Here is a 13,469-nt window from a genome sequence, read left to right as displayed (position 1 = left end):
AGCTTAAGATGAGTTCATCACTACTGAAATGGTCATTTAATCCCCTCACAGTTCCTTTGAAAATGCACTTAAATACAAATTACAGTAAAAACCCACTTAGAAGTTTTTTCTAGTATTTTGCAAGACATGATTAACTGTCTGGACCAGAACCCATTGAAATCTAAGGGAAAACATCATAAGACACTGGTCAAACCTTTGAACTCAGGTCTCTATCAAAATTAGAGGTAATCTGTAAATGCAGTGATGCTTACCAATTTCTCCTTTTAGTCATGAGTTGACACCTAATTTGGCTACCCAAATGAGCATCTGAGGAACTTACGTTAAGATTCAAGGTACTCGTTTCAGGAAGAAATATGTAGTTCAGCATTTTTTTTTTCTTCATTCTTAAGTCAGAGATCAGGTGAGAAAGAATAGGCTCAGATTATAAACTATTTTGTCAAATAAATTATTACCCATCAATATCTGCTGTCCTTTCCAGTAATTGCTGTCTCAAAGCCTGAGTATTTGTGAAGATAATGACCTGATCCAAATAGTTAAAGGGTGTCTAGTGCTTACAGCGGTTACAGCCTTCATCATAGAGCCTCACAGAGGACCTCTGCACAAGCTTCTTTCGAAATTACCAACTCTAAGTAGATGATCTTTTATCACATTCTGCCTTCTGTTGAAGAAGGGGCAAGATGTCCTTGACTGAGGGTCTGGTTTAATCCAGCCCAGTAGACTCTCCTTGCTGAGTGCCTACAATCAAAAGCAGTGCCACTGTTCATGTAGCATCTGCAATCAGTAGTCAAAAATTATTTGCTGTATTGGCCCTGCAGTACAGTGAAAAAATAAAGAGCCTTCCCTCTTTCCCTGTTCCACGTCCCCCTTTGAGAAATACTTGGAAGAGTAAGTTGGGGTATGGAATGGAGATAAATGAACATTTTGCTATTCCCATAGCGTTGACAAAGCGAAATAAAAGCAAGTTATGCCATGAAGAAGGAAGAAGTAGAATACTGTTAACAAGAACAGCCCAGAAAAAAGGGAAGGGATAATTCTTATGATCTGCTGCTATTTTTCCTGTGCTGAAGTACTGATTTCAGCCCTGGATTAGAGTAACAATATTTATACTGTATTATTACAGTGTTTTGCACTTTCAGAGATGTTCTAGCTAGCAACATTGTTGGACACTAAAAGAGGGATTGTATATCAGCTTTGTTTATGTAACTGAAATTTAAAAGGGATGCTTAAAATTTAAGAAAAAAATATATATTTGAAATGCAATTTTAGAACTTTCTGTAAATGTATTAAAAAAAAGCTTTCACATGAATGTGCACTTCACTGGTCAATCAGTCCTAGTATATACTTGAAATCAATGCAGTATCCACATTGGTTCCTTTTTATTTTTCCTCCCTCAGTTTGATACGTTCCTTCAATACTGTGTTTTGCTATTCTGAGCTGAAATGCTAAATATAAAGCTGTACCATAAAGCAGGATATTCTGTGTTTGACTGGATGTACTTGCATTAATAAAAAAGAAAAACACCAACTTGCTTCAACCAGGCTTAACTTTTTCCATGGTTCCTTTTCACTTGAAAACTGCTGAAGCCACAAACCAGCAGCTAAACGAGGTGAACCAGCTGTGGAAGGCAATGTAATGATAATCAACCAACTGTTTTTTTTTCTTATAAAGGTACATTATGAAATATTTAAATATCTTGCAACAAAGGCAAGGGCAACACTAAAACAGTAATATGCTGCTACTTTCAATGTGCTTTCTAAAATAGCATTTTCCAGATTTGATACAGTGCCTGCTGCAGAATGTTTTCTTTCTCTCAATTAAAGTGATCAGTGGCAGCACTGTATAAAAACATTTTGCATTTTCGAAGACTTGAATTTCAGGGTTTTTTTCCCCTCCCACATGTTTATCATTTTAACAGGAAAGGAGAGAAATGTCTGCTGGCTGCAGCACAGTGCAGGGTTTCCTGTAGCAAGAATCTTTTGACATGTCAGTGGTTGCAACCACTACCCTACTTCGCTGAAGCAAAACCACTTCTCCAAAGTCACATTGAGCCTGAACAAGCACAGAGCCATTAGGAGATTCCCACTTTCTTAACATGCTCTCCCAGTGCTACCCACACTACAGAGATACAAGCCTTGGGGGGGGGTGGGTGAAATTCTTGCAAGTACAGGAGCTCTGGAGGTCCCATAAGCATTTTTAAACTGCTGAACACTCTCCAGGGAAATTGTTTTGATAACCAGACATCCACAACAGACTCCCAGAGTAGAACAGTACCACTTTCAGTCATCATGGCTCATTAGAAAAGATAATTATGTTTACCAGCATTAAGGGGGGGGGGAGGGGGAAAAAAAAAATCAAACCGACAAGAGTCTTCCTGATGGCCAGATCACACTCATAATTAATATGCTTATCACATCCTTAAAAACTTACTTCCAATTATGTCCCATCCAGTCATTAGGATAAATTAACTATTTACACAGGCATAAAAGTAAACAATAAAATTGCTTTCTAGGCACTTTGTTGCCATTAGAGCACAACACAGTATGACAAGAAGTAACTCGATGCCAGTGAGATCTCTTCAGTTACGTTAGCAGCAATTTGATTTATCAAGTTAATAGTTCCCAAGAAACAGATTCCTTTTAGCAAATAAATCATATAGCAAAAATTCAGCTGACTACTGATATTAGTATATCTTTTGGAGACAAATCAGTAATTCTTATGAGGATGTGCGGACAGATCTTCCCTCTTTAGTCTGCTATAATTTCACCACAGCAAGCCCAGCTTCCCAACTAACCAGAAAAGCCTGCAAATAGTATATACAGGGCTGGGTGAACAGTGAAATTCTTAGCAAAAATTTAATTAAAAAATAAATAGCAGGAAGACTTCATCCTAAACCATTAGTGCACACTACCAAGGAATTTTCCAGACCAGTGAACATGCAAGTATTAACAGTCTTTATTTTCAAGTTATTCTTTCCATGCTTGTCCCTGGAAAGGCAGAACTGGGAATGCTTTGTGGGTTTGGCATATATCCCACAGTCCTCCCTCAGAGGTTCTCTAACAGTGCAGAGGTTTGCCTTCACTGCTCCCCCCAGGGTGGGCCTTGGAAGGGAGGAACAACATCTGAGGGGTCTATGTCTGCAGTAATTTGAAGGTACAGTCTGAAGTGCAACCTTCTTTTCTCTAACATTAATCTCAATGGTATTTCTAATATTTCCGACGTTGTCATCTATATCTAGCAGCAGTTTTGTGGCTTATTGATACCACATTCAGCTTTTACACAGAAAATGTATGCAGCTGATTGCTGCAAAATAGCTTTGGGATATTAATTTATTTTTGTAATGAAATATTAAGAAGCTCAATTTTTATGTCACACAGGGAATGCTGATACAGTCTCAGACAAATACTTTGCCTTCTCCTCAAGGGGTGTGATGAGGAAGAAATTAAAACCACCAGGAAATGAAACGTTAATTTAAAAATAGTAAGCCAATAAATCTACTCTGTCTGTTCTACTAGGATGCATACCTTATGATATTTAGAATACTTAGCCTTCTAACAGCTAATAATAAAAAGAAGCATTTCTATCTATTATGTTCTGTAACAAAGTGTTAGCCAAAAACAGTACACAGTTACTTGAAACTATTAGTAACACCTACCAGAAGAAAAAAAAAAACCAACCAACCAAAATACAAACAAGAACCCTAAATTCCAAGGCTTTTGTAAGCACAGGATTCCTGTGAACAGCCCCATCACAGTGTAAGGTGTGGAGACCATGTCACAAGACTGAAAGAAAGCTGAAAGCACAAAACAAAGCATGAGTTTCAAACATCCCTGCCTGGACCTGGATCAAGAAAGAAGAAATTTTATCTTTAGTGGAAATTGGCTTCCAGTATGTCTAATCCTATCTAGCTTTTTCAGACTGAACAGGCACCTTAATGTCCTTCTATTGGAGGCAGAAGTCCAATGAGATCTAACAGAACATCATTATGTCGAAAAATACTTAACATACTTTTATTTGCTGTCATGTGAGCACACTAAAGCCTCTTCTGATTCTGAGAAGTACTAAATTCAAAAGAACCATGCTAGCCATCAATGTCAACATGGAATGTTGCCTTTTAAATGTTTTAAAATATTTAAGCAGTATCCTTTTGGGGTTTTGTTTTTGTTTTGGTTTTTTTGTGGTTTTTTTTTTTTTTTTTTTACATTAAGTTCAAAGAAGATATTTGAGGAGGTGGAGTGTTAGGAATATCTATTAAAACAGAGAAGTGAAAGGCTACATATGAATTACAGCAACAGAGCACTGGAGCACTTAGCAACCACATCTGTAAATTACGAATTTGATTAAAGTCTCTAACAATTACGGCACCAGCAGAGTTTGATGAGACATTGAATTATTCATGTCTGTGGACATTATAGGCCAGTGCTGAAGAACTTGGCTCAATTTGCAGAACAACAACAAAACCAAACCAAACCAAACCAAAAAAAAAAAAAAAAAAAAAAATCACACACCAACCTCCCCCTGCTGAAATGTTTCAAAACCTAATTCCAAACAAGTAATGAATAAATCCACAAACTCAAGCAAATCAAATGCCTTTTCCTCTCATCCCACTCCTCAGAAATTTCACAGTATCCAAGAAAAGTGTCACAAGAACCCAGCAACCAAAAAGTCACTTGGACAAGATTTTAAAAGCACACATGCAAAAAAAAAAAACAAACCAACAAAGAAAACACCAAACAAACAAAACACCAACAACAACAAAAAAAAACAACTGGGGACTGCATTTGCAGGCCAGAAAACCATCCCAGCTGACCCCTGGGAAATGCAACTTGCACACCAAGAGTAGTGTAAGCTTTGATCTCTCTCTAATCTTCTCTCCAGAGAATACCTGAACACCAAATCATCTCAAAGGTTTGGGTTTTTTTTATTTAAGCTGTGCCTTTAATAGGATAATTTTCCCCATCCATGGCTTGTAAGGAAGTCAGAGAGAAGCCACTTAAGATTACGTAAGGCTTCAGGATACCCATGCAAGAGCTCAGGCTCTCCCAGGGCCAAAGGTACCACTGCAGCCATTAGCTTATGGACCCACAAAATGGTAGGAGTTGGAAGAGACCATCTAGTCCACTCCCCTGCTAATGCAGGTATACCTAAAGGAAGTTGCACAGAAACACATCCACGCAGGTTTTGAAAGTCTCCAAACTCCACAACCCCTCTGGGTGGCCTGTTCAGGTGCTGTCACACTCAAAGTAGCTTCTCCTCAATTCAAGGGAAACCTTCTGTGTTCTCTTGCACCCGTTGCTACCCATTTCCCCTTGTCCTATCACTGGACACCACTGAAGAGCCCAGCCTCATCCTCATGACCTCCACGTCTTCAATATTTATATGCATTTATAAAATCCACTCTGTCTACTCAGCCTCTCATTGTAAAGAGAGATGCCTCAGTTCCCTAATCATCCTCATGGCCCTCTGCTGGATTCTACCCAGTCATTCCCTGTATTTCTTGAACCAGGGAGCCAAGAACTGGACACAATACTCTAGATGTGGTCTCACCAAGGCAGAGTAGACCTTCGTTGACCTGCTGAACACACTCGTCTTAATGCACTCCAGAATACCATTGGCTTTCTTGGCCACAAGGGCACATTATTAGCCCATGGTAAACTTACTGTCCACCAGCACTCCCAGGCCCTTCTCTGCAGAGCTGCTTTCCAGCAGGTCAGTCACTTACCTGTACTGGTGCATGGGGTTATTCCTCACCAGGAGCAGAACTCTGCTTGCCCTTGTCGAGCTTCATGAGGGTCAGCTTTGCCCAACTCCTCAGCCTGTCCAGATCTGGGTGAACGGCAGCACAGCCTTCTAGTACATCAGCCACTCTCAGCTTTGCCTAATCAGCTCATGGTTCTACAGCTCTGTACAACTTCATCTCCTGCCTCCTCCACATTCGCAGTCTGCACAAATGCACACCACTGCTTCTCACAGGAGGAACACCATTTGTATCATAGCAGTGACTGCTGCCTAGGCACATTTGCCACTTCCTTCAGGAAGAGCCAGCGAGGAACCTTCTCCTGTCAGCTTCAGGTATCAAATCAGAGGAGCCAGCTACACACAAGCTCACAAGGCCCTGATTAAGCCCACAGCTGCCATCATTAGTGCAAACACAACAGCTGTGGCCAATCAGCCACTCACGGCAGGGTCAGGGTGAGGCCCAAAAAGCTCTTCTAGCACTGCCCAACCTTAAGGAGTAGCTCTGCTCTGTGTTCCTAAGGGAGGTGTGAGGCTGATACAGACCCAGCTGACATGAATTCTCAATAACTCCAAGGCAATCATGATGCTAACATTTAAAAGAGCTAGAAGTCTGGATCCTGCAAAATCAGCCAGCACAGAGGAATTTTGTTTGCATGAAGGTGCTTGTACCAGCCTGCTCCCAGGCATGCCCTGCACCGCTGCGTGCCCACAGCCCAAATGCACTTCTCACTGTGATGTATTAAGAAAAACTCATTCTGTTCCAATAAAAGCAGAGCTGATTAATTTTATCCTAAAGGTTATATTCTAGAATCCACTAAACTCAGTAATTTAAATTCAGATGCAAGTAGTTAGGGCTTGCTTCTCTTTCCTTCCTTATGCAATTTTCCAGTCTTAACCACAGTTTACAACAAAGTTGTGATTTTCATAGGTGTGTGTATCTCAAAGTCCAAAGGGTCATAGGTTTTTATGAAATTAAGAAAAAGGTCACAAAGTATTTTCTTCTGGATGCAGTGGACCCAGAACTAAGTATTTCCCTGTACATTTTCCTCTTTGCCATCTGTATTCTTTGACTTTCCAAAACAGCATCTACTGGTCTCATATAATGACATATTTTTAAACAAATTCAAGTTTGCAAATTCAAAAGCACAACTTGAATTCATTCCTGTAATAGGTCTAACACAAAAGTGTGCCCTGAACTAATCTTATTTTGACTTCCCATCTTCAAGAACACTTCTCCTTCCCTCCACACATTGCAAGTTCCTTGGAAAAGGTTGCAAGTAATGTGGATAGCATACAACGTCTGAAAAAAAAATACTTCTCAGTTCAGTGGAACATGTTCCTATTAAAACAAATGTTACTATATTTACTAACCTAACACTAAATTGCAGTGACTCCTCCAGGAAAACGCAGCTGGCTTTTTGCACTTGGACCACAGCTTTAAAAAGGGAAACAGAGTGTTACATAAACAGCATCTGTGAAAACACGAGGACTGGCCCAACACACGGCCACATAGCCTGAGTGCTGCCCTGGGTAGACAGTTGATTGTGACTCCAAATCACAATATTTTCATATATCTTTGCAAAGCCCTAGCAGCCCAGGCTGGACAGCCTGGGCTTTATACTCCCTCTGCAGGAGGGAGCACAACTTGGGAAAGCCAAGAGCCAGTCTCCTCTTCTGAGTCAGGGATGCTCAGGTACAGCAAGCACCCATTTCTGACACCCTGGAACTGTGTATGTTGGAACCACAACAACTGAAAATGATTCATGTTCACCACCCAAACCCTTGATGTTCCTCACTTCTCCAGAAATATCCTGTGGCTCCAACAGGAGGGCCTCTGCCCACTGAGCTGACAGGTTTTGTTTGCACTGTCTAGGCCGGAGGTGACCAGCAATAACACAAACTCAGTATCAATGCTGAAGCATTAATCATTAAGTTACCAAACTTATTCTGTAGACAAAGACACCCCTCTCCCTCAATTAAGTATTTGTTGCCAAAGCAGACAGCAAACCCAGATGAAGACTCCCTGGGAGAAGGCTGGGCAGTTGGCAGCTCCCTTGGCACACACTAGCTGCCTGGAGCTCTTCTCCCCATCCAGAGGACAGTGACGTCGAGTGTGCACCCTTCAGCCACCTCACTCCTGCCATCCGATCCAGCAGCTGTGCTCCGAGCACAGGCTGCAACCCCAGGGGCAATGCACAGCTGCGGATCCACATGGTAATCGTGTTATCTCCGGCAGTTACAAGCCTGAGACTAGACACTTAGCTAATGTTTTCCAGGCATTTAACCAGATATATGCCTAAAGCGACATGTAGAATAGATTTTATTATTCAAGCAAGCGATTTTCATATTTGGAACATGAGTGATTTCCTGTTTCTTGGATGAGGTTAGGAAACACCTCTGAGGAAGACTTACATGTTTTACTTGGAAAGGGCAAACCTACCCTTCATGAGAGCACGCAGCAGTAATCAGAAAACAACCGCACAGCTGTATACAAACACCTGTGCTCATATCATGGCACGGCTATGCCAAAATGCAATCGTAAGTTCACTATGCTCAGGTAACTGAAATGACTTGTAAAATCACTTTATAATAAAGGCATTTGGTACAATTTCTGTTCTAGTTCTGTAACAGCAGAAGCAAATGTGTGTCATCAGACATTGGGAATAGGTAATGCTCTTTGCTATGAACTTCATGTCACAGTAACAGTTCACTATATTTCAGCATGAAATACTATGACACATGCAGAAACAACAGAAAGCCTAATCCATAAGAAAAAAAAATTCACTGAAGGAGTGGTCAAGCATTGGAACAGGCTGCCCAGGATGGTGGTTGTCACCATCCCTGGTTGTGTTAAAGGTCATTTAGATGCGGCACTTAGCAACATGGAGTGGTGAACTTGGTAGAGTAGGGTTAATGGCTGGACCTGATGATGTATGATTCTGTAGTATGGATTTCATAAATGGATTCCTTTGTGGTTTAACACCAGTTCTCAGGGCCGGTAAAGTGCGGTGAGCAGTTCCTGCACCTGTCAGGTGCACTGCCTGTCAGCTCCCATCCCACCCACAGGGTCCAGCTGCTGGTCTTTCCCTTGCCAGCGTCAACACAGCACAGTCAGCTGGCACACCCCCCTAAGTCACTAAAGAACCAAGACTGGAGCTTACAAAAGGCTGAAGGCATTAAGGTTCAGAGTTGGAAGAAATGAGAGGAGTGATACCAATAAAAAGCAGACTGAAGTAACAAGGAAGGTAGCTCACAGAGAGACAAGAAACACGATGTGAGATTTAAAGAGGTGAAGAGCCATACAAGTCTTCAGGATATATTTACATCACAAGTGTAATTTCTTTTAGGTATGCTAAGGACTTGGGGAAAACAAACTGCTCTCCACATTCATACGTTTCTGATCAATGATGGGCAGCAACTCAGCTTTGCGTTAGCTGCTCAGAAGCATAATTAAAGTGCCAGTGTCATCCATAGCCACATAGAAGACACTTGATCTGTTAGCTTTGGGTAATGCAGCAGTAACTGATAACAACTACTGCAAAATTTGAGTCCTCAAATGCGGTCTAACCATAACCATACCATTCCTCCAAGACTACAGCAGAGCAGCAAGAAAAAGTGAAGCATTTCCAGAGGACTTCTTGCCAGAAAATGTCCCAAAAAATGATGAAAAGTGTAACACGACCAGGAAAGCAGTGACCATGTGATGATCTTATGATGCACCTGCATAAATCTAAGGAACTTTTAGAACAATGCATTGAACAGAATCATTCTTCATTCTCCTGTCCTCTTCTGGGAAATGCCTGTTAAAATAGACAAAATAATCAATTCTTGACATATTCATCAGTTAACTCATTTCAGTGAGGGCTTTGCTTACAGGAAAACATTACATCTTATTTTGAAAAAAGTCCTATTAATTCACTGAGGCAATCATTATTTCAAATATGAATTCTACATGTCTTAAGATGTCTTTTTTTTTTCAATGAAATAATTTCACTGTTCACTAGGCCTGTAGCCTAGCTGCAAAAGTAAAAATACTTGAGAATTAGAATAAACCTTCCCTATTTTTTAATTAAAAATTTTGTTATTTGTAATTTTAAATCTAATTGCATCATTTAGAGACAAATTGGTAAAATAGTAAGTCACTAGGGAACATGAACTGTACATGGTAAGCAGTAATTCCCTGGAAGTGCAAATTTTAGAGCATGAGTAACAGCTTTTAAGTGATTTAATTTCTGATGTTGAAGTTGCCACTAAGTCACCCCACAAACTGTACAACACTATCAGAGATGAGTATTTTCCCGCTGTAAATGTTCTACAGATTGATTATTTTCAGCAAAACTGTATCTTCTTCATACAAATGTGGTTAGGTGTGTACAGAACCCAGTACCATGAAGGGGCAAAATGCTTCCAAGGCGATTCCATGCTTAAAATTATTCTTGTTACTACCACTGGGCTGTGAGTACCTGGCCTTGACTTTACACAGCACACAGCCTGTACTGGTATCTCTGGCTTTTGTAATGAAAGCCATGGGTAACGGTTGCCTATGCTCCTCAAGAGCTACCCAGCCGATGTGTGCCATAAAAATATGTTCTTACACAGGCAGTTATTGCAGGGAGCTGAACTAAGACAAGAGAAAGACTCTGCAAAGGTCCCAGAAAGTTCGAGTCCTCAAATGGGCAGTCAGACTACTTGGGTCAATATCCAACCCCAAAGGTAACTATTTTTAAGAGTTCTGAGCTTTTTAAATCTGATGCATTCATGTCCACATTTTGGGATGATGAAAAAAGTTTTAAAAAGTGGTTCCTGTTGACTGCATTCAGTTCCAGCTTCCCTTGATTACCTTCCATGATCAACACTGTAGTCTGGTTTTGATTGCACAGACACAGGCGATACTGTTCCTCTTCCATGCCATTGCTGATAAGCACAACCATCCAGTGGAAAACAGCAGAATGTAAAAGATCTGGGTATCAGCATCAGCAGTCTTCTGCATTTCCAAAACATGGAAACTAGGACAAACAGATCTTTCTAGGGTAGTGGCTGAATGATAAGAACCGAGCTGCAGTGATGTTTAACACCTCTACACTACCTCAGTATCTGTTTCAGTGCATTCCATGTGCAATTAGTTTGAGACTTGTTGAGTCACTTGGATATTCACAAATCCATGGGACCTGATGGGATTCATCCTAGGGTGCTGAAAGAGCTGGCAGATGAGCTGGCCAAGCTGCTCTCCATCATTTATCAGCAGTCCTGGCTCACTGGAGAGGTCCCAGAAGACTGGAAACTGGCCAATGTGACACCCATCCACAAGAAGGGATGGACAGAAGAACCTGGGAACTACAGGCCTGTCAGCCTGACCTCAGTGCCAGGGAAAATCATGGAGCAGATTGTCTTGGGGGCAATCACTGCATACCTGAAGGATAGCCAAGGAATCAGGCCCAGCCAACATGGATTTAGGAAGGGCAGGTCCTGCCTCACCAACCTGATCTCCTTCTATGATCAGGTGACCAGCCTGGTGGACGTGGGAAAGGCTGTGGATGTAGTCTACCTGGACTTCAGCAAGGCCTTTGACACCGTCCCCCACAGCAAACTCCTGGCCAAGCTGGCAGCCTGTGGCTTGGACAGCAGCACTGTGCACTGGGTTAGGAACTGGCTGGAGGGCCGAGCCCAGAGAGTGGTGGTGAATGGTGCCACATCCAGCTGGCAGCCTGTCACTAGTGGTGTCCCCCAGGGATCAAGTGCTGGGCCCCATCCTGTTCAATATCTTTATTGATGATCTGGATGAGGGGATTGAGTCCATCATCAGTAAATTTGCAGATGACACCAAGCTGGGAGCAGGTGTTGATCTTTTAGAAGGTAGAAGGGCTCTGCAGAGGGACCTTGACAGGCTGGACAGATGGGCAGAGTCCAACATGATGGCATTCAACAAGTCCAAGTGCCAGGTGCTGCACTTTGGCCACAACAACCCCATGCAGAGCTACAGGCTGGGGTCAGAGTGGCTGGAGAGCAGCCAGGTGGAAAGGGACCTGGGGGTACTGGTTGACAGCCGCCTGAACATGAGCCAGCAGTGTGCCCAGGTGGCCAAGAGAGCCAATGGCATCCTGGCCTGCATCAGGAATAGTGTGGCCAGCAGGAGCAGGGAGGTCATTGTACCCCTGTACACAGCACTGGTTAGGCCACACCTTGAGTACTGTGTCCAGTTCTGGGCCCCTCAGTTTAGGAAAGATGTTGAATTGCTGGAGCATGTCCAGAGAAGGGCAACGAGGCTGGGGAGAGGCCTTGAGCACAAGCCCTATGAGGAGAGGCTGAGGGAGCTGGGACTGTTTAGCCTGGAAAAGAGAAGGCTCAGGGGAGACCTCATTGCTCTCTACAACTACCTGAAGGGAGGTTGTAGCCAGGAGGGGTTTGGTCTCTTCTCCCAGGCAACCAGCAGCAGAACAAGAGGACACAGTCTCAAGCTGCGCCAGGGGAGGTTTAGGCCGGAGGTGAGGAGAAAGTTCTTCACAGGGAGAGTGGTTGGCCATTGGAATGTGCTGCCCAGGGAGGTGGTGGAGTCACCATCCCTGGAGGTGTTCAAGAAGGGATTGGACGTGGCACTTGGTGCCATGGTTTAGATAGGCATGAGGTGTAGGGTGACAGGTTGGACTCGATGATCCTTGAGGTCTCTTCCAACCTTCTTGATTCTACTATGATTCTATGCCAAGCATGGGTGGTGACTGTGAGAGGCATTTTTGATGCTTATTCTTGTGCAGCAGAGCCAGGATAGCAGTAGCAGATGGAATTTTAAGGGGTAGAAGTCTTACAGAAAGCTCCACTTAAATCTTAACCCCAAATCTTCATGTCTGTTTAATCTTTCTCATTGGTACCTTATTTTTATTAGAAACCACCATGATAAGTTAAAGAAAGGTAACATCTAGTTTAAGTTTGCAATTTCATGTCTGGGTAGATACTCACCTGAGATGCAAAAATGAGCTAGCTGAATTTCCTGCTGAAAATACTACTACTTGAGCCCAACATGTCATCTGTCTTGTGAAATACTATGCAAATTTTTTTCAAAGAAACAGCTTAAAACAAATTCTAAAATGCAAAAATTCCTTTTATTAGAGAATGCCAACTGCAAGAAGTCTTGCAATGCACTCTCTTCACTCTAAATACAATACAGTACACTGTTTTCCACAATAAGTTACATAAAGGCAAATTTTATGTACATACAAAAAGGACCAGTGCCCAGAACTATTTGCGCAGCGTATCCGCTATCCAGAAATCAGCCATTTAAATATTTAGTTCCCTTCAGAATTCTTGAAGCAAACTGAATTCATAAACAGATCTTAATCACCTGGTTTGGAAAGGGTTTTTGACTAATTTCTAAATTCAGGGGAGACCATGGATGTGGTTTAACCACTGAATTAGTATTCTCAGAATTCATTAATTCTATAAACAAATGTATTAAAAATGAGGCATGCCATATAGTAGCATATAAGACAACAGGGAGAAAAATTACCTGACTGCATTGAAACTTTATGCATCCCAAAAGGGAAGTAGTGAAGCAGTAGTGCCATTGCACAAGGCACTAATGAGACCACAGAATAATTCTGCTTATGCATGCTCAGAAAAACAAAACAAAACGAAACAAAAAAAGAGACACACCCCCCCACACTCCAAGTAACCAACAAAACCCCCATCAAACCGAAGGAGTGAAGAATAAGGCTGCTAGGACAATCAGTGAAATGGAGAAC

Source organism: Indicator indicator, chromosome 7, assembly GCF_027791375.1.
Source record: "Indicator indicator isolate 239-I01 chromosome 7, UM_Iind_1.1, whole genome shotgun sequence".
Lineage (NCBI taxonomy): Eukaryota > Metazoa > Chordata > Aves > Piciformes > Indicatoridae > Indicator > Indicator indicator.
Note: the sequence above shows the minus strand (reverse complement) of the source record.